This window comes from Pogoniulus pusillus, chromosome 18 (genome assembly GCF_015220805.1).
Source record: "Pogoniulus pusillus isolate bPogPus1 chromosome 18, bPogPus1.pri, whole genome shotgun sequence".
Classification (NCBI taxonomy): domain Eukaryota; kingdom Metazoa; phylum Chordata; class Aves; order Piciformes; family Lybiidae; genus Pogoniulus; species Pogoniulus pusillus.
In genome coordinates, this window is record NC_087281.1 from 6161062 (window position 1) to 6187345 (window position 26284).

The following is a 26284-nucleotide window of genomic DNA, read 5'->3' on the forward strand; positions in this document are numbered from 1 at the left end:
AATGCCAAATCTGTTGCCTTTGGCTTTGGGCCAGAAGGCTGAAATGCACTGGCAGGTGAACACATCAGGATGCAAAGAAGTCTCCACAGTGTCAGTTCCTCCAGTGTAAGCAGAAACACTGAGTGTCGGCAGCAGACCTGGAGGCTAGTGTCTGAGCAGCATGAAGCAAACGGAGCCAGTTTCTCAAGTCGTAGTTAGCTGGTGGGCATTTCTGCCAAATCTCAGTTGGACAAGTTTGTGCCAGTCCTGTCAGCATTTGCTGTGGGAAAAGCCTTTCTTCCTGCACTTCTTGGGACAGAAAGCTGGCAAGGAGAGCCCAGCAGCGTCTCTCTTACAGTGCAGCTGGAGGGATCCAGGCAAGATGTCAGGGTACAGGGGTGGGGGTGGGCAGCAGCCTCCTGCCTGCTTGCCTGCCCCATGGGGGATTGAGATCTGGGCTGTTTCTCACCAGACTCAGAGGGATGGTGTTGACAGAGGACAGTGTTGCTCCGTGAAGCATGAAAACCCAGCTCCTCATGATGGGTTTGTCATAATCCCTGTAGTCCCCACATAATTGTAACATTACAGAAGATTTTGCCCCACAGAACGTGATTTGGCCCATCAGCTTCTAGTGACTCCACAAACCAACCCTTGTCAGTCACACCACTTAGGTCCATGCATGTGATAAACTTCACTGGAATGTGGAAAACATTCAGCAAATCTGACCTCTACTTTGTCTTCTAAATATCAGAGTGTCAAACAACTTTGTGCCTGTCTCATCACTCCAAAACTGGGAGAAGGAGGAGGAAGGCATGATCAGCACTGACTCAAAAACATCTTTTGAGTCAAAGGAAAAAACGTTTTGTTTCTCAAAAGAGAATGTCCTCTTTTTACCTAGGAGAAGGGGGCTCTTCTCAGACATGCTCTGATCCCTCACAGGTGAGTACTGGTCATGCCAAGGGAACCTGAAGCATTTTTGTCTTTTGTAGGTAGAACACTACAGCAGCCAGCGCCTGTGAGCGAGGCGAGATGATGCTCAACCCATTTCTTTGTTCTCACCATGGGAAAGGGAGCAGAGGTGGCAGCAAAGCCTTGGCCAAGAACAGCTCTCACCAAAGTTGAGGCTCGTAACTGCTCTGCAAAACAGAAAAGTGCCAAACAGATAGCAAAGCCCACTAGAGCAGTCCAGGGAAAATTGATGTCTCCACAGATCAGCCTTGCTAACTTGAAGAAGGACCAGGCCCTTTCCTTTAAAAACGTCCGTGGCCCTGCGGTGCCCCCTCCCTGGCCCCCATGGCTGCTGCTTCCTGGGCTGCTGCAGTCGCGCTGGTGCTGTCCCAGGCAGCGAAAGGACGCAATGGCACAGCTGCTTCGGGAGCCTCACGCAGCTGGGGGCCCAGCTTGCTGCCGAATCGCTGTGTGGCCAGACCTAATTGGTTAAAGCTTTCCTTTTCCCCTCGTCCTGAGGGCTGGAGTGTAGCGTTTATCTACTCTGCAAAACTTTTATGGGAATTGGTAGGGGTTTGTAGAATTCCTGAATAGCAGGGATCACAATAGCTGCCGGCGAGCCAGACTTGCAAACGCAAATGCCTGTGCTGTTTGCCTTACTTACGTGCAGTCTCCGCAGGCAGGAATTGTGTTCCTCTGCTTCCCACCAATCCCAGCAGCAAGTGCCCCAGACTGCATAAAATGCAGCTGAGGTACAACTGCCATGTGTGCCCCAGGCACTTCAGCCTCCACCTCCCTCTCCCGTGTTAGACCCAGGCTCAGAAAGCAGCCCAGACACCGCTGGAAGGCAGCTGAATGTCGCTCTCTAAACCACTCGGGGATTATTCCCCTGGAAATAAAAAGGAGGCACCGAGAATTTCCCTGCAGAATATTTCCATGGGGAAAACCTCCTCATTTTCCTGCCAGATAGTGAAACAGTACAGGTAATCTCCACCTTCCCAAAAATATCCCTTCAGGTTTGGGTTATCCAAACCCATCAAGTTTGCTGATGAGAGAGGTAAAACGCATGGCAAGATGTAAGCAGCAGAACTCCGTACAAGGGACCGTGAGGACAGAGACTGCCAGTGCAGGTATTAAGCAGCTGGATATCCATAAGCAAGCTGACAGTAAGTCCAGTCACAGTCCCCCTGGCTTCACTGCCCCTGCTGCTAAGGGTACACTTGGTGAAAAGCCCACACCTGAAAAAAGACAAGCACAGAGCAACAGGGAAAGGAATCAACCTGCGTTCAGACACAATGATGGGTCCAGCTGAAGTTGTTAATGACCCTGAAAGCCACTGGCTTTCAGGTGCTGAAGCCAATCTGAGGAGAGGTGAGTAGAAGCAGGATCTTTGTTTTCTTATTCCCCTGTCAATCTCGACCTTGTGCCCTTTGCTTCTCAAAAAGAAAAAGCTCAAGTCCCTAGAGGCTCTGAGCTGAATCACTTTTCTCAGAGGAAGGGGTTTTCCTCCTGCTGCTGCAGTCCTTTGTTCCTACTTCTCACTCATGTCTGCCTCTCAATGCAAAGCCTGTGCTCTGCAAAAATGCACTGCAAGCTTTCAAAGAATGCATCTGTTTATGTTACCTTCCCCTGGCCTAACATCCTGTTTTGGTGAAACAGCTTCTATAATGAGAAGCAGAGAGAAAGGGAACAAAGCAATTCTTCATGCAGAGGTGGCTATCTTCCTTTCTCCCTAAGCTTCTTTTCTGCCTTAGGCGTGGGCTCTTTCGTCTTCTCCCCAGAGTTCCTGCCTGGAGGAACCAGTGGATGAGCCTAGCCCTTCTCTCCGCACTGGGACGCGCGGTGCTCCTCCGCCTCTCTAGCCGCAGCCCGACAGAGTGGCAGACGGCTGGGGCTGCTCCCCAAGTGCGGCGCTGGCCCCTGCAGGGCTGCCCCTGCCCGGCGGCAGGCAGGCGCTAGAGGGAGCCTTCGCCCGGCCCTTCCCGACGCGCCCTGGCCCGGCTGCGGCCCCCTGGCTCCAGATCTCGAAGCGACCCCGGAGACCTGCTGTCGGAGCTGGCATCATGGTTTCGGATCAACGCTTTTACTCGGCTGTGGCTTGGTGATGGCAGGACCTCCGGCTTGCTTCTCGCCCCTTCCCTCTGCGTCTGCCGGGCTCCCGGTACCTGCAGGCTCTCGGCAAGTCGGGGCAAGGGGCAAGCAAAAGGGGGAGGAGGACCGGCTTTCTGGAGGAAGGGAGCTGCCTGGGTGAGCCCGGACGGAGCCGGGACTGCCGAACAAGCTGTCCTGGAAGGCACCGCGCATCCAGGCGCCGAAAAAGGCAAGAGGTTACAGGCGGGAGATGGTGTAGAATGCAAAGATCACAGCAATGACAGGCTTGTTTGAGGCGCACAGATGAGAGAGGAAGCATCTTACTGCAGCTATAATGTACATGGCTTCCTTTCGAGAGCCACACAAAGACTTACCCAGCCTTGCACTTCGGGAAAAGCAGCCTAGGTCTTTTCCTAGCACCCTGCTTTAAGCAGGAGCTTTCCTCCCCATGCTTTCCGTCTTTCCCCAGCGACACCGTATGGGGGGGGGTGCATGGGCACATCATTAGGGGAACTCACCCTGTGTGGAGGGGTATGGGCACTGGCACATCATTAGGTGAACTCACCCTGTGTGGAGGGGTATGGGCACTGGCACATCATTAGGGGAACTCACCCTGTATGGAGGGGTGCATGGGCACATCATTAGGTGAACTCACCCTGTGTGGAGGGGTATGGGCACTGGCACATCATTAGGTGAACTCACCCTGTGTGGAGGGGTGCATGGGCACATCGTTAGGGGAACTCCCCCTGTATGGAGGGGTGCATGGGCACACCATTAGGTGAGCTCCCTCTGTATGGAGGGGTGCATGGGCACATCATTAGGGGAACTCACCCTGTGTGGAGGAGTGCATGGGCACATCATTAGGTGAACTCACCCTGTATGGAGGGGTGCATGGGCACATCATTAGGGGAACTCACCCGGGGTTCCTTGTTGGCTATTTTGGTCCAAACAGAAGGTAGATCCTGGAACATGGGCACGGGGAGAGATTAGGTGGTTTAAATCTTATGCCTTGGGCCCCTCTCCAAGGAAAAGCTGTTGCTAACTTACAGCTGTCTCGTGCTCTCTGTGGAATGAGAGGGAAGTCCATTCAGTCTGGTGAAAATAAACCCACCATCATAGCTGGCATTCTCGTTGGTAGTCTCAGTGCAGAGGCCAAGGATTTGAGGGCTATGACACATGAGGCAGTTCGCTCCTAAAGAGCTTGATCTAAGTTGTAACGTGTCATCAGAAAAGCATGAGGAGCCTTGTGCTCCTGCTGTCAATACAGTACTTGCCCTCTTCACACAGACCAGCTTTCTTTTTCTGTCCTGTCCCTTTACTGTACATTCACTTTAAAGGAGAAGGACACTTGGTTTCCTTCCAGTAAGATCAAGGACTCAAACTACTGTTTTGCTGTTACTATTTGCCCTTCTCCTGAATTAAAGGTTGTGTCTTATCTTGCCAGCCACCTGCCAAGTACCCCATCATCTCCTATGCCTGCTTACCCTCCCATCTTGTTCCCTGGCTTCTCCTGGTCACAAAGCTAAGTGCCCGGGCAGTGCCTGAGTACAGTGACACACAGCTGGACAGACTGTCAAATGGGTGAGCAGTGAGAAATGGACTGTTGCAGAGACAGTCTGGTGAGGAGGAATCGGGAGTTCCTGCAGCTGTGGCTGCATGCCAGGGAGAGCTCAGTGCCCCTGGCAGCAGCCATGATTTTTGCTATCCTGATAAAAGCTGTCAAGGTACTTGAGAAATTGCCCTTGAGTTTGCTAGCCCTTCAGCATTTGCCATTTGAGCAGGCTCCATCACACAGACTTCTACTAAATGGTTCTGTTTTGTGGAGCACAGTTGACTGAAGTGCCACAAAAACAGTGCTTCTGTGTTTTATTGTTACTCTTCACATGTCTTAAAATGTGTTCTGAAGGAGGATGTTAAAGAGAGGAAGTAAATCTCATCAGAGAATTGTTCAGCTCGCTAACTTGCCACAGGTGCAGCTCTAAGAATAAAGCAGTTGCTGTCAGGAGCTCTTCCAGGAGCATGGCAGCGATGTAGCTGTGTACATGCTCTGTCATTGCCAGCCTTCCCTTCCAGTTTAGGATCAAGAGCAAGTCTAGGGCTGTACAAGAGTTTACCACAGGCAAGAGGTGTTGACTGTAATAAGGCTATTTATCATAAGATATCAGAAAGCAGAAGCTTCCATCACAGAGGCCTGAAGGTTTTTCCTTTTACTGTTTCATCAACATGTCTGAGAGTTTATTTAGGCTTCTCACAAGGGGTGAAATCTCTGCTGAAGTGAATTTCACAGTCTTCCCAACTTAATTCGTTTAATATGGTACATGTAAGTGTAATACACAGCAAATAGGTGAGAACAACTCTATGAGGTGAGAAGGCACAGCAAGTGAGGGCGAATACACCACCAGCAGAAACTGAAACACAAAGCAAAGCCTTTTAGGAAGGTTGTTCTCCATCAATACTAATATGCCACCTTACATCACCACTGTAACGATCTCACGTTTCACAAGCTTATCCTCATGGAGCCTAATCCAGCAGCCACTGCCCCTGTGGGTGAAATGAAGGAGGTGAATAACCTTGGAGATGACCTGCAGACTTTTCAAGGGAGGGAGGGGGAAACTCCCAAGTTTTCCTAGGCAATTCTGGGTGGCCTGGTTTGACCTCTTCCCTCTGCTTTCCCTGCCATAGGTGTTCTCTTGATACAGCTGCCACACGCTCACTGTGAGTCCTCCTCAGAGCTGGGCATGGTGTATGCTCATTCTCCAACTTGCTTTTCTTTTAAAGGCTGGAAAAAAATCTAAGCAAGGGTTGATCCACCACAGGCTGTGTGGAGAGCCCTACAGCCTCTGCAGTGCCCTGAACACCTTCCTTGGAAAGCTATGTAAATAGTTTTAAATTCTATGGTGCCAAGAGGCCTGCAGCTAGTTTTAGTCCAGGGGTGAGAAAGTTAAAAGAGTAAAAGAATTAGAGGCAGCTCTTTCACATAGGTGATTAGTGCAAAAGAATGTCAGATTCGGCAGAGAAAGGTTTCTTATCAAGCTGCAGATTTATTAAATGTGTTCCAGACTTGCATTGCTTCATTTAAGTTTAACAGAGCCGTAATACTTAATATGCCCTTTGGCAATTTAATACTCTCTTGTACAAATCATTGGAAAATCCAAAATAGAAAAAATATGTCTAGGCTTAACTGTAAGAAGCAGGGGAACTCTGTACAAAAACATAGGAGAAAGAATGCATGGGTAAAAGCGAATATTACTGAGTATCTTGCCACATGTATTATTCTGCTGAGTTATTAGTGTGTGCACTCTCATCTGCAGGCTAAAGCAGGAACTAGCAGTAATAACTTACAGAACAACAATGGTAAGCATTGGGGATTGAGACTGGCACCACATCATGCCCTGAAATTACTCCTCAGGAAACACGTTTTCTACTTTTTTTTCCCCCCTCCCTTCAGAGAGCACAACTATGAGTTTAAGGAAATGAAAGTCAGTTGTTGGTGCCACTTATAAGAGACAGTAAATACTGCTGGCGAACATCGTACAATTGCTTCACAATGAAAAAGAGATGTAAACATTGAGCATCATTGAGACATTAAAGACAGTCTTTGTTGGGAACAGAGGGAAGACAAGCCCGTAAAATGCCTCTGCTGCTCCGGCCGTAATTACATTTGAATATGAAACACACCCACATAAGCCTATTTCTGCATTGAAAAGAACGTTCTGTGTAAGAAGGTTCCCTCGAGGCTTTTTGTCCCCGAGGTGTGCAGGGATCTGTCCCAGTTTGGACAAGAGGATGTTATTTAATGTTTGATATGCACATGGGAGAGAAGCAAAGGGCTTTGTTTTGTGGTAGTCAGACTGCTTGATTTGTGGTGTTTTTTTTTAAAGGAGCAAAGGCTCTTGAAGCAGCCTTCCCAACCAATTAGCTGCATCATAAAAGCATAATCCTGAATTAATTGACTGCCATGCAGAGGTTTGGACAAGAAGATGCAACAGCACTCATGCATCCTGCAAGGAGGTGTTCCCAGGACAGAGCAGGAGTGCAGAAAAGGTGAGAACATCCATCTCGATCTGAATGCAGCCGATAGAGAACTGTATATAGCACAGCACTGTGTGCTGGCCACTTCTAATGATACTGAATCATTCTGTCACTCAGCATATTGCTGCTGACCCAGACTGACTGCCAGTAGCCAGAGTGAGTCAAGGATACACATAGATCACAGGACCTTACAGTGACAGGGAAGAGCCATTGCTCCCCAGGGACAAACTTACTCAGAACATAAAGGACAGTGGGATTAAAGACTTGCCAGAGCTCATTAACTGAGTTAAGCAACAGCTGGGACCAGAATCCCCCCTCTCTTGCCCTCAGCACACACTACCAGGCCCTGAAACATCTTAAACAATTATTATTGCTTTCTACTGGCAACCTCAGACTAACTCTTTCCATGCTATTTGAGGGCTGCAGGATTAGAAGTGACCTTCTGAATCACTGGTCCCAGTCCCTTCTAATTGGAGGCAACCACATCATATGAGTCTAGTCAGAAATGCGTAATGGAGTGGTGGGATGTGTGATGATTTCATCCTTCCAAATTCCAGAGGCAATACCCAAGCAGTTGTGGCAGTGATTGTCTCTTGCTCAGACATTACAAGGAGAGGATGGTTGCCTGTGTTAACAAAAGGCATTTGTTCTGAAAGGTGGTTTCTTTCGCTTGTAGTTTTGTTACATAGCTATGGAAATGCAAGTGGGGTGAGATCTGGGTAGAGCAGCATTCATGTCTGCCACCATGCTAAGCAGCAATGGTGTTGAGTACTACAGTGCAGCTTGTCAGTAAGGCCTCACAGAGTTCTATTGAAGCAGAAGCTGATATACTGACCATCAGAAAAATCTGATGTAGATAAAACACAGATCTTACGAGGAACAGCTGAGGGAACTGACATTGTTTAGTCTGGGGAAAAGCAGGCTCAGGGAAGACCTTACCTGAAAGGAGGTTGCAGTGAGATGGGTGTCAGTCTCTAGCAACAAGTCATACGACAAGAGGAAACCACCTAAAGTTGCCCCAGAGTAGGTTTAGGTTGGCTATTAGAGGAAACTTTTTCACTGAAAAGGTTATCAAATACTGGAATAGGCTGCCTGGGGAGCTGGTTGGATCTCCATCACTGGAGCTGTTTAATAGACACATAAATGTGGTGCAAAGGGACATGATTTAACGCTGGGCTTGGTAGAATTAGATAATGCTTGGACTCAATGATCTTGAAAGTCTTTTCCAATCAAAATGATTCTATGATTCCTTCCTTGCCTCAAGCTGCATACTCCAGGTATTGCAGGAGCCAGGACATCATCTCCCAGTGATATCCCTTACTTTGCTACGTTTTCTCCCAAAGCTGATGAGAAATGACCTGGTGTGACCTTCATGTTGATAAAGCTGTTTAATGCATGTGGCAGGTCAATTCTTAACACCCACAGAATGCTGAAGTGAATGGCAGTTTTTTCCTGGTAGTTTATTTTGCTACACAGACAAACCAGAGCTGCTACTGCAGCTCAGAACATCAGTACTCACTGCAGGCTGACAGGACCAGGTGTCTCTCACGGGCTTCAGGTTCACAAGCATGTCTCTCTGACACAAGCAGGTCTGGAACACTGCAGGCCCCACCTTCCTCCCCAGGTCTCTCCAGGACAGATGGTCTGCAAGCACTGCAACAAAATGACCCATGCCTAGCAAACTCTGCTCTGGTGGTGGCATTTCTTCAGGCTGTGGTAAGGCCATCCAAGGTAAAGGTGAGTTATGGGAGTCCAGTCCCCAGGATGTTAGACACAGAAGGCATTCCAAATCTTTCACAGGGAATTCTTCACTACTGTAAGGAAAGTACTGAGCCCACATGCCCAAGAAAATACTAGCAGTTGAGACAGATCTACAATAGGTCTACTACAACTTTGGGAAAAGGTTCCCCCATCCAAACCAGCCTCACTGAGCCTGTCCACTCTAAGAATCCTGTTACAGGTACCAGAAGGTGACTGTGAACTGCCAGTTTCTTAATGAATGGTTCTATTTAGTACTTTAGTATTTAAAATGTGAGATCCTGAGGTAATGGCTTAAGAACTGCCTAAGAGGACAAGATGCAACCTCTGTGAAAAGCCTCTTTCTGCTCTTTCACTAGTAGGATAGCTAATAAATGCCTTCTGGAATGGAGCCCTGGTGCACTCTGCCAAAATTCAATTTGTGTGTTGGTTCTTCTGAGGCAAAGATACTGAGTGATGACAACCAAATCACCAGTGTCAGCTGGGTAGAACCAGCCAATATTCTGAATCTGGAATGAAGTCTCCATACCTGCATTCCTCCTAGATACAATTTCAAATATCCATTGAGGGAATACTTGAGAGTTTGGGAGTTAGCAGTGGTTGAAACAGAAGCGTTCAAAGGACGGTTTGCAGAACAGCCCTTTTGACTGAAGACAATGAGATATAAAGCAGCGCTTTTTCCTGAGGCATGAAAGAATAACTCAAGAGCTTGAACAGTTGAACAGTTTGCCTTCAGTTACAATACATGAAGTTCTGTTAGGGTTGTTCAGTGGCCAGCACTCAGGAGTGAGCTCACAGCACGTAACAACTGCAATTTACTGCAATGAAGAAAGAGCTTTTCAGCTATTGCACTGTGCAACTCAGAGTGGCAACTATGGTACCAACACTGCACCACAGAAACAGTGACAACAGAACTTGGGGGTGCTGGTGGATGAGAAGCTGGGCATGAGCCAACGATGCACACTTGCAGCCCAGAAGGCAAGTCACATCCTGGCTGCATCAAAAGAAGAATGGCCAAGAGAGGTGATTCTTCCTCTCTGTTCTGGTGAGACCTCACCTGGAGCATTGTGTCCAGCTCTGGAGGCCATGAAAGAAGAGAGGCACAGACCTGCTAAAGCAGGTCCAGAGAAGGGCCAAAATGATGATCAGAGGGCTGGGGCACCTCTCTATGAAAACAAGCTGAAAAAGCCTGGAGAAGAGAAGGCTCTGCAAAGACCTTATAGCTACATTTCAATATCTGAAGGGGACCTACAGGAAGGCTGGGGGAGGGCTGTTTAGAAGGGCTTGTAGCTATAGGGGGAGAGGCAATGGTTTTAAACTGGAGCAGGGTAGATTTAGGTTGTACATAAGGAAGAAGTTCCTTACAATGACAGTGGTAAAATACTGGAACTGGTTGCTCAGGGATGTGGCTGAGGCCCTGTTCCTGGAGACATTCAAGATCAGACGTGGCATGGCCCTGGGCAGCCTGATCTAGTTGCAGTTGTCCCTGATCACTGCAGGGGGTTGGACAAGATAGCCTTTGAGGGTCCTTTCCAACCCGATGCAACCTGTGAATCTGAAACTGATCTTGAACAGTAGATTAGTCACAATTAAGTCTTTCAGGGAGTTTTGAATTTCTTGAGCCTAAGCATAATGAAAGGGTCCTTTTTCAATTTAGTATTCTATATGAGAACTAATGCTGGTTTATTAGCAGTGTGTGGATGCTTGCACATGTGAATGCATGAACGTGGCTGCTGAACAGAAAGGTTTGACCTGGACAGTCCATCTTTTGAGGTTGCTTTGGGTTAGATTGCATACACTGTCAGGGTATGAGATGCTATAGCCATGGCTTTGTCTCTAAGGTCATGAAACCCTTCCACTCAGGTGCTGCATGTCAGTACTTCCCCTTGATAGGTCAGCCAAAAGTTCCAGCTGGCACTGATGCAGTCATCAGAGATGTAAATGCAAAGGAGATGGAGGGTCTGTTAGCAATCTGATCCTCTTAGATTTTTCTTATATGAGCAAGACATTCTCTCTAGGAACAGAATGCTCCCCAGCTTCCTGAGTGGAGTGCAGTCAAATACACTTGGGTTGTAGGACTGTGCCATGTATTGTTCAAAAGCTTCATAACAAAATGCTGCTTGATACAGGTGCAGCCACAGCCATCACTCTGGAAAGGAAGAGACTGGAGGCAGCTTCTGGTTTTGGCAGCATCAGCTCACCTGCTTCAGTGGTGCAGGAGCCTCAGACCTCACACTGGTAAGACTGAGGTTGGAATGTAGTTTCCTCTTCTCAATGAAACCAAACTTGGGCTGAATCAATAAGTATATAGGGAGATGCATATGTATGCATGTCTTTAATTGATGGAGAACTGTGGCCTAGGAGAACTGTGTTCAAGTACCGTACATACTTAATTCAAGTGCTGTGCATGCTACTTGGAGACCTCCTAACGCTGTTTGCTAGGTCAGATAGCAAACAGGAATGCTAAACGTTGGAAGTGAGGCACTGGTGTGCCTTGGTGAATGACGGAAGCCCAGAGGGCAGGACAGTGCTTTATTGACATTACCTCTCTTGCCTCCACCTTTCTCCATGCTCTACATCAAGCGATTCAGTCAGTAAGTTTTTATCACCATATTTTGTCGTGGTGCACTTATCCTAGAGGACTAACTCGTTTATGTCCCTAGAAAATTCATGTTGCTGGAATCAAAACTGCTTTTCTACCATTGCTTTGTGAACATTTTTGCCTCGCCTCTGGAGCCTGTGGCTACTCACGGCATGCTCCACATGCCCAGCCTATGCTCTTCCTGCCACTCGCTGATGATTGGTGCTCCAATCCAGCAGGCATTTGCCACCACCTTAAAGCTATTATCTTAGAATCTGGAAATAATAGCCCAGCAGGGTTTCTCGGACATGGCTTCTAGACTGCGGCAGAGATCTGCTTCTAAGAATCGTAGCCATCACTGCGCTTTGTATCAGGGCAAGTGTAGCCGGTGCTGCACTGCCAGTGGGACTTAATGATCCTCGTTTACACAACCGCCACTCTTCTTTGTGCCAGGAATCGGAGGCTTGCTCTTTGTTGTTGCTGCTGCTTTTCAGATCATTAGCCTGGGCATCTACCCAGTAAAATTCACCTAAGAAATACCGCTGACAGGAGACAATATTTTCAGCTGGGCCTATGGCTTTGGCCTCCCCAGAGAGAGCATCATGCTTAAAGATTAAATCCACCGTCACTGCTAGAACAGCAGAGGAGCATTTCTGATGTAAATTTGGTGCCTTTGCAGGAGGCTGGAAGAACTTGACCATATTTCTCCAAAGTACTTCTTGACAGCTCTGGTAATAAATTAGTAAAAATATTGGCATCTTTAAGCAATTAGCTTTTACCTGAGGTGTTATTTATGTATTCTTATGTCAGTTCTGTTTGGGTGGCTGGCTTGTTCCTGAGTGCCTCATCCAGTCTTTTCTTGAATGCCTCCAGGGATGGTGACTCCACCACCTCCTTGGGCAGCCCATTCCAATGGCAAATCACTCTCTCTGTGAAGAACTTCCTCTTAAACCTCTTTCGAGGGTTGCTTATGTTTACTGTGCCATCATAAATATTCCTTGAAAGCAGCCTGTGTCAGTGGAAAGCAGCTCCCTGGTATCAAGAGGCCTGATCTCAGTTGGTTTCAGGGAGCTAGACATTCAGTCCAGTTGCTCATCCAGAGCAACTCAGCAAAAACTCTGTCATGTTAAAAAGTAATTTCCTGTAAAATGGCATCTTCTTTGGCAAAAGCTTCCTAAAGCAAACAAAAAAGGCACAATAGATACATTTCTCAATTCCTGCCTGTTTTAGACCATATCTGCCAGACAGCAAGCACTGTGGGTCACAAAGTAAGTAATTGTTCCCTTCCTTCCTTATTCCTTCTCCAAGACCCTGCATGCAATCTATGTATGTTTATGGATACAGCTTTGTGATTACTTTGGAAGTGCAAAATACTTGGCATAAGAGATTGTGAGAGTTTCCTTGCCTCTGACAAGCCTCCTCAATGTCTTCAGTTTTGGCCAGCCTGAAACAAAAATCTGTGCTCCAAAATACTGTTCAGGTTTTTATCAATAAAATAATCATCCTGGTGCTCTCTGGTGTCCCCTGACCATCTGACCTGCTGCCTTCAGGATTTAAGAAGGAGGCTAGGTGGAAGAATGCAAATGCACATATGAAATCAGCTTTGAGACTGTTGGCTTTGATTTCCCCTTTGGAGTCCTGTCAGCCAGCCAGTTTTCTGGGTGTGAGTGTTTGATTAGTGTTCCCCGGCCATTTCAGTGAGAATTGTTAATAAACCAGTGTGTGGGATAAAGTCCACTCCTTTAGAGATGACCTTGCACTGAGATGTCAGGTTATTCACAGAATCACAGAAACTTAGAGGTTGGCAGGGACCTCCAGAGATCATTGAGTCCAGCCTCCCTGCTGAGGCAGGATCCCCTAGGGTAGTTTGCACAGGAAAGCATCCAGGTGGGTTTTGAAAGTCTCTAGAGAAGGAGACTCCACAACCTCTCTGGGCAGCCTGCTCCAGGGCCCTGTCACCCTTGCTGTAAAGAAGTTTCTCCTCCTGTAGAGGTGAAACCTTCTCTGTTCAAGTTTGCATCCATTGCTCCTTGTCTTATTGCTGCTGACCACTGAAAAGAGATTGGCCCCATCCACTTGACACCCACCCCTCAGATATTTGTACACATTGATCAGATCTCTCAGGCTTATCCAGATTAAACAGCAGCAGGGCTCTCAGTCTCTCTCCATAGGGGAGATGCTCAAGTCCCCCAGCCATCCTTGTTGCTCTCTGCTGGACTCTTTCCAGCAGGTCCCTGTCTCTCTTGAACTGGGGAGCCCAAAACTGGACACAGTATTCCAGGTGTGGTCTCACTAGGGTAGAGTAGAAGGGAAGAAGAATCTCCCTAGCCCTGCTGGCCACACTTTTCCTGATGCACAACAAGATGCCATTGACCCTCTTGGCCACAAGGGCACATTGCAATCATCTTTGTAACTCTCCACTGACTTCTCTCCAGTAGATCCCTGTCTCTCTTGAATTGGGAGCCCCAAACTGGACACACTAATCTAGGTATGGTCTCATCCAGGCAGAGTAGAGGGGAAAGAAGAATTTGCTGCAGGCTCTTTGCAAATAGCTACCTTGTACATTTTGTGCAGTCTGCCTTCCCTTTGCTGCTGCCTACCCACTCTTACTTCTTTTGGCTCCAGCTCAACCCGTGTCAGACAGCTCAGGCTTACACTTGTCAGTGATCTTGGGACTGCTCGGGAGTTTTTCAAGAGCCGCACACAACGCATGCGTGGCGTTGGCAAATGAAGAGCTTTGTATTGCAGTATTAATTACTGAGGGGCCTGGTGCAGAACAGGAAATATAACTCCTTTTCTTACATAAACATTTTTTGTTTGGGTTGGCTGAATACCTGGATACCAATTCTCTACAGGTTGGGAACCCTTAGGTTTATTTATCCAGTTTTGTTCCTAGTTTTGAACTTAGCTCCCTAGCTATCATTGCCACCCGAGAGAAAATGTTGATATTGAAGGGACAAGAGCAGACAGAGACATGACTGAACAGCTCTGTCTATTCTGTCTAGCCACACAGAAAATATGGATGAACTGCATTTGCTTTTTCTTGCCATCAAACAGCATTTTCTATCTCTCCTGCCTTCCAGAGTGGCGACTTAAAACTCAGACACAAGTGAACAACTTTTTTTTTAGCATTCTCCATTCTGATAAGAATATTTTGTTACAGGAAAAACAACACTGAAAACCTTACACACAGGGAAATTGAGGGGCTCATAATCACAAGACTGCATCCTACATGGTAGCTAATTCCACCAGTATCAGAGCCTTGTACACCAGAAGAAATATTGTCAAGACTGAAAGTAGTCTAAGCAATACAGCTTTCAGCTTTTACTAATGTGGAGTGTCAAATAAACAGTGTTTGGGGTACATGAAAGTATTGGTTAGTTATGTCTCATTAAGCAGAAAAGAGGCAGGGGCACTCCAGACTTCAAAATTAAGCATGCAGCTTATTGCAGCAGAAATACATTAGGGTTGGGAAGAGCGTCTGTGGTGTAAGTACACTGATCTGTCTACTTCTCAGATAGCCTTCTTTTTCTGTCTCGCTCTGCCTCTTGTCTGGGAAGAATTTCTGACAAAAGGGTATTGTACCCAGAGAGGAACATCTTTTGGTTTTCCTTACGCTCAATAGAGAGAGTTAGGCACTGAACTGAAACTTGATAGTAGCCTGCCTGTAGCAGCTTGACAGTCGGTAGGGGCAAAGAGAAGACCCCCACTTAACGAGTCGTAGACATGTTTGCATAAAACCAGTTTTCTGGAACTGAGAGGAGTTGGAAGAAAGAAAGTAGGCAGAAGGCATTACTCTTAACTCAAGGACAAATGGATTTGACAGTCATATAAAACTGGTTTAGTAATTTGATAAAAGTGAAGAAAGGAAGAAAGCTTAAATTACAATGAAGCAAACTAGGACCAAAAGCTGATCTAAAAGCAAATCCACACAGTTGCAGCAGTCACCCTCATTCTAGTTTTCACAATGTAGTGAAATTCAGAGCATATCATATACATACCCACCAAAAAGTGCCTGCATTCCTTACTGAATGAGATAGATTCTTCTGGAGAGTAACCCAGGTGGCAAAACTTGAGACCTCGTAAATATTTCACTGTCTCAAAATTTTCTCTAGTCATCAGGAGCAACATTCAAGTGGCATTAACTATGCATCAATAAGACAGAGAAGATTTTGTCTCTTTAGTAATGCAGAAGATGTAAACAGCAGACAAAGACAGGTAAGAATGCAGCTGTTGTATTTGTGTCATAAGCAACACTATGACTACTTTGATGCAAAGAATACCAGAAGAGGGAAATGGTCCCTTAACTGATAAAGATGATTAAATGGTCGATGATCATGTAGAGAAGATAGACTTACTCCATTATTATCTACATTTGGAAACTAGAAACCAATAAGCATAAATGCCTTCTTTGCACTCATAAAAGAGAACTGTGTTAAACCACACTGACTCAGAATGAATTCTTTGAAAATCATCAGCCCTGGAAAACTTGCAGTCAAAAGACCTACAAAGATGATGGAGAAGATGCTGGCCTAGCAATACTCATTTTTAGTGAACCATAAAACACCAGAAAGACTCTGGAACAATGCAGAATGTTCAGCCAACGTCACAGTAGGTCACCAGCACACTTGACAGTGCTGCAGCTTAGTTTGCCTGACGAGGGATCTCAGGCAGCAGAAAAAGGAGTTGTTAGTGACATTCGATGGAAGCACAGTCACTAGAAGCGACTGGTTTACAACGCGGCATTCTTGCAAGAAACTAATGATACACAATGTCTGTGCGGTTTCTTCCCAAGGGATTAGCACAAGGATTGAAGCCACTTCAAAGAGCTCATTAGCTGGTTCCCTTCAGATAGCCATCTGTATGCAGCAGGTTAGTCAGTGTTGTTTAGATACTACCTGACTGAACCGAAAAGCAGATAGATTGCAGTTTGACTACTATGTCTCAGTCACCGTCCATGGGTCAGAGTAAGACCAAAATAAAACTGATCTTTCCCCACTGGCAGGAAGCTGTGCAGGTGAGAGGTGTATGACTGACCTCTGCTGTAAAAAAAGGAAGGAAATTTCACAAAGATCCTGAATGATTTGATCTTTTGAAGCCAAGTCAGGAATTCAGTATGACTTTGAGTGTGGGAGCAAGAGATACCATCAAGGCGTGTAAAGGCGTGGGACCTCATTATGGACTGGAACCCAGGTCAGGTTCTGGCAGTAACTGAAAGCAATCACCTTTGAATGAGAAGCAAAAAAATGTACTGCCTCACTCCAGCTTGAGCAGGGATGTGCTTTTATCCCTGTGGATGGTACTGGGGGGATTGCTCCAACGCCCCCACTTGTTAAAATATTGGATTGACTGCAGAAAACAGGCACAAAAAGTAGGCAAGATCTAGAGTAAAGGACCATAGCAAAGACCTGGAGAACTGAGTTTGTGGAGTTTAAGGAAGACTTGTGTAAAATGAGAAGTTGCTTGGTTACAGAGGATGTTTCCTCCTGTCAGAAAATGTCACAAACTGAAGAGCTCTTAATCTAGCAGAAACCTGTGCAACAAAAGCCAGTGGAGGAGAGCAGAAGCCTGGCAAATTCAAATGAGAAAACAATCATAAATATTTACCAGTGCAAAAGTTGCCAATGAAAGTGACCAGTTCTTCACACCAAGCTAAAGCCACCGCAGAGCTCTGTGCCTTTCTAAACAACCAGCTTCTGTCAGATAAGCAGTTGGGCTCCTTATGACTGTCTAAAACCTGATGGCTTATCCCAAGGACCAAAACTTAACTGCCTTGAGGAGGCTGAGACCAGATGCATTACTGACCTCTCCTTTTGTGGGTCCAAGAGGCTGCCACAGGTTGAAGTCTTTTAATTCTTGGCTCCTAGCCTGATTTGTCATCTTTCTGGTAAACAAACACCTCCTGCAGCTTTTACCTGTCTGGACACTCCCGGTGGGCCAAGAAGTGCCTCTGCATCTCTGTAGCAAATCTGCCCTTGTAGTTAACTACTGTGCAGTAGCAGGGGCTCTTCTTTTCTCAGACTGTGCCATTTTTCCTGGAAAAAGGGCAGTTTCTCTCTATCCATTTCTCTCTCTTTCTCCATCTCAAGCCACAACTGCCAAGTCTCCTGGAAAATATTTTCTAGCTTCTGGAACAGATTATGATCCCTACTCAGTGCAGATCTTCTGTACTGTTCTGTATTTCTCTGGGTGGTTTTCAGAGCCTCTCGGGGCCCACTACTTCCCATGGTCTGGCAAAATCCCTGACCACCACTTGGGACATTGGTTTGTTTATTTTAACATTCACAGCAAAAGAGAAAAATGAGGGGAAAAAACACCTAAAAACTTAAATCAATTGATGCCAGCCATTAGTACAGAACAAAAAATTAATATAGGCCAAGCATATTTCTATCCACTAGAGAAAGATGTAGAATAAAGGCCTCACCCCCTGTCAAAGGCCAGAGTGAGAAGTTTTGTCTTGCAACATGGAGTCATAGAATCACACAGGTTGGAAGAGACCTTCAAGATCATCCAGTCCAACCTAGCACCCAGTCCTGTCCATTCAAGCAGACCATGGCACTAAGTGCCTCATCCAGGCTTTTCTTGAACACCTCCAGCGATGGTGACTCCACCACCTCCCTGGGCAGCCCATTCCAATGCCAATCACTCTCTCTGGGAAGAACTTCCTCCTAACATCCAGCCTAAGCCTCCCCCAGCACAGCTTGAGTCTGTGTCCCCTTGTTCTGTTGCTGGTTGCACTGGCCTCTGCCTACCCATCCAGCCTGGCAAGGTCCCTCTGCAGGGCTCTCCTACCCTCCAGCAGATCCACACCTGCTCCTAGCTTGGTGTCATCTGCAAACTTACTGCTGCTGGACTCAATCCTCTGGTCCAGATCATCAGTAAAGATATTGAACAGGACTGGGCCCAGCACTGATCCCTGGGGGACACCACTAGTGACTGGCTGCCCAAACTGCGTGGCAAGAAGCAATCAGTACTGGAGCCAAGAGCCCAGGGAGACAAGTCCTCCTGCTGGTCCCAGCACCTCAGTCCCAGAGACAGACAGCAGTAGAATTCTGGTTCATTTCAACTATCGCTAAAATTGAACAGCCCCAGGGCATGGGCCAGCTCCTGTTGGAGAGGGCAGGTCTGACTAGGCACTCACATCTGGGAAAGCTGCTTTCTAAGCACACGTAGGACGGACCTTGAAGACACACTTGCCTCTCACCTAAGGCCCTGCTCTTCTGCCACTCCACTTTTCTTCTCTCCTGCTCTGTGTGGGAGATGCATTTTGGGACTGACTCCATGGTTTTTATTTTCACCTTTGCACCTCTCTCCACAGTCTTTCCAATTTAGGGGATTTCTCTGCTCTGATGAAAAACAGGAGGCAAGTGAATTGCCACTGACACATCTGGGAGAAGCTTTCTTACACATGCATGCTCTGGTTGAACACAGCAATCCCCTTTGACTTTACAGCAGCTCTGGTGGTGTTGCTCACACCAGTAGGGCTCCTGCATTCCCAGGCCTTAGCTCCATGACTCAGACAGTGCCAAAGCCATTGTTTTTTTGCTCTCCAGCTATGTGGTTTCTGTGCCAGAGTTATAAGAAAACCATGAAAAAATACTAACACTTTTGTGTAGGGTTATGCAACCTTATTCCATGAAGACCCTCAAAAATGGCAAAAGTCTTGCTTTGTCATTAACCATAAAGAAGTATATGCTGCATGTATGTCTTCTTTAAGGAGCAAGTTTGTCCAGAAAGAAGGTGTTTGCCAACCAGACATGTCCTGACTGACATCACATATATGACTCAAACCAGTAGGTCTTTGCAAAGACCAAGCTAAGCAAATAGATATGAAATCTGCTTTCCAGGCAAATTTTGGTGTGGAGGTACAGCTGCTATTGCTCTTGAGGATGCTGCAATAGTAACTAGGTTGGGGACAAAGTCCTGCAAAAAATACTTAGCATCCTGCAGGACCCAGTTTGGCACCACATTTTTTACCAGGAGTAGGTACCTTTTCCATCCTGGAGCAGGAACACTGAGCATTGCCAGCCATGTGTGCATACTCTAAGGCTCACTGGCTTCACCACTGTCTTTCACCTAGGATGCCAGCAGTGCTCCCTGGGCTCTCCAGCAGGAAATACTATTGTACATGAGATCCCAAACACTTTATGAAGTGCTTTCAGCCTTAGAATGCGTATCAGCACTTTGTAAAACCACAGGGTTAGAAATACACACGGCAAATTCTTCAAGCAGTGAGGCTGATTAGTGGTTCAAGGTCTGCCCTGAGGCAATGCTTGCTGGTATTAAATAGCGAGTTGCTATCACTCCTGTTTGAGCAGCCTGCGCTCAGGAGCTCAGACACATCCTGTGACATCTGCATGGACCACCAGGTGTCTCTGAGGTTGGTAGGTGGGCATATGCCCGTCAGAGACTAGCTAGACAGATGCTCAACAATGAAGCCGTTAGCGGACTCCCACACACTTGTAAGGTACAGAGGACTCCTGGAGTGCCTGCCGAGTTCCTCAAGTACTAACAGTTCACGACACTCTGGAGATATCTGCCAGATGCTGACACAGTGTTCTGAAGTTCCTATTTCGGGACATAATTTTAAAAATACTTCTAGCTCAGGATTTAGATGCCAAAAAGCATTTGTGTGTGAATTGTAATGTAAACCATAAACCCAGCAGGAAACATCAGAACCTTCTCCTTTTGTAGATACGATGTGACTACGGAGCGTTAGAAAAATGTTCCCTCGTTGGCCAGGAAACAAATACATTTTACTGTCCCCACACGTGCAAAATGAAACAACCAATTAACATCTATCTGGCAAAGAATGAGTATTTTTTACCTTCCAGCATTGCCCACACATCCCAAATTATATATTGATTGCAACATTTATGAGTACTGCATGGAGGGCAGATGGTGAACACTCTGCTAAGCACCAAGTTTGGCTGACAAGGAAGCTCAGCAGTTTTAGTACCAGAATCAGCAGTTCAGTTGAGCCTAAATTTGCCAATGCTTCTGGAGCTCACACGGGGAACGCTCAGTGGTCTAGCAAAAGATTTAACATAGTCACATCATTAACTGGCTGGCATAATCTCTCTCATAGTACTAATTCTTATCCTTTCAGCAGATGCCAAAATTAATTGCAGTAGAAAGGCAGTCCCAAAAAGGAGATATTTGTCTGCATTACCTAAGGTAAGATCTGTGCTTGTAGGTCCAAGTTCAATTGAAAGTGAGTGCATGTATATGTTGTATGCATGTGTTTGCAGCATATTTGCCTTCTGAAGCTGTATTCTGGTGGGGTTTTATCAATTAAGACTCAGGTTGGTATGGAGAAGCCTTAAGTCTAACAAGATGCTAGGGGTTTGGAACGAGATGATCCTTGTGATCCCTTCCAACCCTGACTGATTCTATGATTCTATTTTTGCCAGTATGTTTTTACAGGGGGAAACAGCAACAGCATAAGCAAGAGAATGCAACTCCCACTCCTGCTGCAAGCCATCCTCTTCACACTTTTTCAGCCTAGCCAGAATAAAGTATTCAGTGGTTGTTTCTTGGATACTGTCACAGGTTCTTTGTAACTGTTGAATAGATTCAAATATCCCAAACCATGATTTTGAGCCAAGCCTATCTTCTTTATCGAGTCTGTATACGTCGGGCCCCCAAGTGCACTAATAAGCCTTAATGGCCTCAATCAGCCTCAGCTGGGGCTTCCAGTCACACCCATGGCCTCATAAGTCCCATTTCAGCTCAGGCTAAGGCTCTCAGCCCCTGAGAACTGCAGCTTTTCAGCTTGTCTACGTCTATGTCCACACTTCTCTTTCACCATGAGCCTTGTGGGTTCAGACAACTAGACTAGACACTAGACTAGATCTTAACCATGACCTATAGATTGAGATGTGGTACGAGCAAGCTTTTGAACAGCCATTCCACTGCAGAAGTAAGGAACTGCTACTCATTCATCTACAACAGAGGGAAGTTTACAGTTCTGGAAGAACCACTAAGTAAGTGTGATTTAAATTTGTCTCTTTTTCTCTTTTCACTGTTTCTGCACTAGCCTGATATGTAACCAGATGGTTTTCCAAGGTCTCTGTTAGCAAGCAGAGTTTAGTGCACAGGCACCAACCCTGATATTATAGGAGCTTAGAGGCCTTTGAGTGCAGAACAAATTGGTTTTGAAAGTAATAGCAATTGGTGAAAGGATTGCATTACATTATTAGATTTGAAAGCTTACATTGTAAGCAATACAGCAGATGAGAACCACTGATGTAGATCAAGTACTCTGTGAGCAGAGCAGATCCAGATTATTACACTGACAGAGGTGAATTGTGGGGGCAGCTGACACCTCATTAAAGTCAGAGCCTTCAATTCATCCATGACTATCATGAGAATTCAGAAGGATGCAAGAGTAGCACTTAGTCACAGGTGCCAGATGAAGGAAGGAGGAGAGCCTGTATCTGTATATTTGGTACTGCTCTGTACTGACTAACCTAAATGCCACTGTAGTAAATATAAGAGAAATTAATTCTAATAGGAAATAAAGGAGGAGGGGAGGGGAGGGAAAAGGATAAAGAAAAGGGAGGCCTTGAGTAAGGGGAACTCTATCTGCATGACCTTGACAGAAAAAGTAGAGATGCAGACCCCCAAAGATGTTTGGGTGAGAGTCAGATGGCTGAATAATTTTGAAGATCCCAGCCACAGCCTGGGGAGACAGAAAAGGAGCTGGCAGTCTACTAAGCTGCTTCTTGACAGGCTACTTTTCATCCATTTTGAGAGGAACCATGAAAGTCTGAGCTGTCAATACATTCAGGATGTTCGTGCTCTTGGGGAATTCCTCATGCTTTTGTTTGCTCTTTCATAACACTTGAATTCTGGTTTACATGTGGTATATACATTAGAAGTAACTTGAAATTCTGGAGTTCTCTTTGCCTGACCACTTAGATACAGCAACATCTTGCTTGGCAAACTGAAGAAAAGATTAGAAGTGCTTTGATGATTCCCTCAAAAACAAACTCCTCGTTAGGACCACACTTTACCAGGAATGGTTTATGTGTCTCTCTAAAATAGACTAGTTATTATTAGCTAAAGAGAAAACATATTCAGTCAATCAGATTCTGTTTTGGGGATGCTATGGATGCCATGCAAAATGAAGTGCTAATGACTGACAAAATAGCACTGCAAGGAAATCTTATTCATAAATTCATGCTCGCTACTTTCCAAACTATTGCTGATGCCAGCAAGGCAGAAATGGGGAGGCAGAAACCCAAGAACTGCTAAACCAAACCTTGCTCTGTGTACACATACAGGAATACATGCATGCACATATGTACACACATCTGTGTTTATTTTTACAAGTGAGATAGTGCCATGTCTATTCTAAGTGTTGCTTTTCTGCTGTTCCATCTATACCAAGGGCTCTTAAAGCAATTATAGAGACACAGAAAATGAAGGGAGGAGCAAGGGAGTATATAACCCAAGAGCAACATACAAATCCTGTGGACAACTACTGGGTGGACAGTTTGAGCTGGCTCACAGGCAGCACCAGAAGAGTCTTTCTTGCAGAGGATGCAACTTTGTCCTCTTACCCCCTGACTTGAATATTTTGCAAACATCCCACTTGCATCCAGCTGAGGGCAAGGATGTAAAGTAGCCATAAGCAAGGTATCCAGCAGGCAGGCAGAGCAAGATCCTTGGAGATGTGAACGTCAGTCATTCATCTTAATGGCACGTTGTTGCTTAAGTCATGCATTGGCACACAGTTTAGCAAAGTTAACTATTTTGTTGCTGGGGAAAACCTGCAAGGAGAAACTGGAATGATGAGTAATAGGAAGATACACACTAGTCATTCTTGCTGACATCTCCTTTTGGCCTCACATCACACTAGCACGTTTGTCTGAAGTTCATATCTGGGCTATAAAGGATTGTCTGGAAAGTATTTGTTATTGCATCAGCTGATTTTTGCTTTGCTATTTCTGGCAACTTGGCTTTACATCCCAGTTTGACACTACTATGACCGTGAGATGATGAAATTAAGCTCCCAAGGAAAGAAAGGCAGGCAGTGATAATTCTGGATTTTAGGAGAGCAGACTCAATATTTTTCAGGTTATGACAGGAGGCTGACACAGAGCTGTGTGAAGGAAGTTCACATCTGTTTGATCTTTGAGAACAGTCTCCTTAGAATGTGAGAACAGCCTGCTCCGGTGGGCAAGGAAATGAGCAATCCTGGCAGGGTACTAGTTTGGGAACATGGAACTCCTGGCTGATACAAAATGTGTCCTTTGGGGTTTCCCAAGCTTAACTGGATGAAGCTTGAACAATCTGAAAATTATCTGTGCTTTGTGCAGCTGAGGTAACATGGTCCTGGGGTGTCTTCCAACCTCAATTGTTCTGGGCTTTTTGTTTACGCTCTGCTCTAATGCATATGGATTAAAAAGGGATATTCTTTTCAGTTAACAAATGGAAGGCTCCCAGTCATTTTTTTGAGCCAAATATACTGCTGCTAATTAAAAAATAAACATCTGTCTGATGTTTGAAAATCATGATGATGAGCCCAGTAGGAGTGGCTCCATGCTTGCAAATCATTGTGCAGCATCTTAGGTAACAGTAATCATTCTTTTGCGTCTCTGTGCTAAAACAGCATTGCAAAACCCAGTCCCTTCCGTTTTCTCTGTCTGAACAAGCCATATGAGTCATCTGCTCATTCTTCCAATGACCTCTTTTTCCTATGCAGCTTATTCTGATTCCCCATTGTAATACCATCAAGATAAAAATCTCATATGACTGCAAAAAGCAGCAAGAATGATGCAAGTAAACACAGGCGCAATCTTTGTGTGCTTTGTACAGTATTGTGTGTTGGTTATCCTCAAAGTTTTGAGGCAGTTTCTGTGTTCTAATCTATCAAAGGTAGAAAATGTCTTTTCCCCGTGTAAAAAGAACATGTGGAACTTTGAAGGCAGGTGTGATGATTTGAGGCTAACTGGAGTATTTTACTGAGAGAAAGCCTTAGCTGTGAGAAGAAAGAAAAACCCAACAGTAGCCTATATCCCTCATTCTCCTGCAGAGAAACACAGCTAGTCAAAATAGAGATAAGGCACTCACTGCTTTCACACTGCTCAGCTCTTGCTTCTGTTCCCTCTCTCTGGCCGTCTGTGTGGCTGTCTGCCTCAATTTTTTATTCTGACCTAACCCTTTTTCCTACAACCTCCTTGTTGTCTTTTTGACATTTCACTTCAGATCTCTCCAGATTTATCACACGAGATATACAGGGTTCGATCTGGTTATTTCTGAAGGGAGGGAAAGAGGTGGGGAGGAGTTTTGGGTCAGGAGCCTCCTGGCAGTTTGATTGTTTTGGGAGGGATTTTGTGTTTCTGTATTACTTTTAACTTGTATATAACTGTAATCATTGCATATATATATGCTTGTAATTTGTGCTAAGCTGTAAGTATATCTCCATTCCTTTAACTTGCAGCTGGCTGAGTCTAGTCTGGGTGAATTCATTGTGTGTAGGGCGGTAGCTCCCAACCCATCACAGCAGGACATGGATGTCTGTCACAATATTGCAAAGCGTTTTGACAAAGCATGACATTTCAAAATGTTTATTTCTTGTTAATCCCTGCTGAAATGGGGATATTCTTCACAACCTAAGGTGGTATGATGACACTCCAAGCTGATGAGAGTGTTGAGGCAGATCTGCCAATTGTTCCTTAAGTTGAGCAAGACTGCAAAAGAGCTTTTAAACTCAAGCCGAAGATTTATTTTAACAGGAACTGGATTCCAGAGTTTTTAAAACAGATAAAACTTGAGAGTGAGACAAAACAGAAATTAAAGTATTTGGAAAGTGAATTGCTTCTTGCCTGCTATGTCCTGACAGCAAGAGTCCTTATTTTTCATGCTTCCTTTCGGTTGAGCAGGAACTTTCTGCATTGCAAAAAAACCCTTCTGTCAGATGATCTTTGAAAGTCTAGGAAATATCTTTCACCCCATCACGGGGCCTGGCTGTGCATCTGCTCTTCTGAGCAGTTTGCCAGTCTTTGCTCTGTGCTTGCCAAGCTCTCCTCACACCCTCGTCTTGAGCCTTACACATTTTACTCAGTAAGGAAGTTTTTTAATTGGACTTTAAGATTATGCAGCATCAAAATCAGGAATCACCAGAACAAATCAAAGAAGTTGATAAGATGGTTGTGAGGAGGAGGGGTTGGAGTATATAAACTGTCAAAGGAATTAATTTTAGTTTAAGACCTGCCTGGCACTGAACTTATTATAGTGTGAAAGAACATCATGTAAAAAAGAGTCTCTGGCCAAGTTTTTAAGGCTGATTTATTTGGGATTTTTTTCTTTAGCTGTAAGGCTTAATACTACATGAATTACACATGGTGTGATTGGAGATGGCATCAAGGAGAGCATGAAAGAACTGAAGGAGGACCTTACAACCTCAATTTCCAATCTGGTAAAGGATACCATTCCTGCATCATCTGAATGGGTGCATGTTTCTGCAGTCAGGAACAGACGCCCACCTCCTGCAAGGCAATTCCAGCCTAGGAGGAGACAAATTCCACCCAGACAGCAGCAATCACGTGCGTCACTGTGGATACTTCTGCGTGACACATACGGGGAGAACATGAACAAATGGGATGGTAAACCTACTTCAGCTCTTTCAAAGAGGGTCAGGGAACTGCAGAGTGGCAGAAACAGAGGCAGTAATGCCCGAAAAGTAGCTGTCACTTCTTCAGCTCCCGAGAGCAACTGCAATTGTTCCAACAGTTGCAGTTCCTCTCACAACAACACCAATCACTGTGTACACCCTACATGCCATGTTCAGCATTAGGGGTGCCCTGCCTCCAGCCAGGAGGAGGAAAGGGATAGTGGAGAGAACCGAATCTATTGGAATGTATTCATTAGGTGGCCTGGCAGTTC

General features: G+C 45.6%; 1 long non-coding RNA gene across 6 annotated transcripts in view; it reads left to right on the forward strand.

Moving 5' to 3' along the window:
• Positions 1–2446: 2446 nt before the first annotated feature.
• The window catches only part of LOC135183364 (uncharacterized), a 62479-nt gene continuing 38641 nt past the window's right edge, over positions 2447–26284 (forward strand). The window contains exons 1-5 of one of the 6 annotated variants that reach the window (XR_010305530.1): positions 2447–3247; positions 6900–7062; positions 10938–11046; positions 20499–20566; positions 20803–21375. This is a non-coding gene — a long non-coding RNA (uncharacterized LOC135183364). Of the gene's footprint in view, positions 3248–6899; positions 7063–9398; positions 10768–10937; positions 11047–19659; positions 19770–20498; positions 20567–20802; positions 21376–26284 lie in introns of those variants that run through there. The other 5 variants (XR_010305533.1, XR_010305531.1, XR_010305532.1 and 2 more) reach the window with 5 other exon arrangements.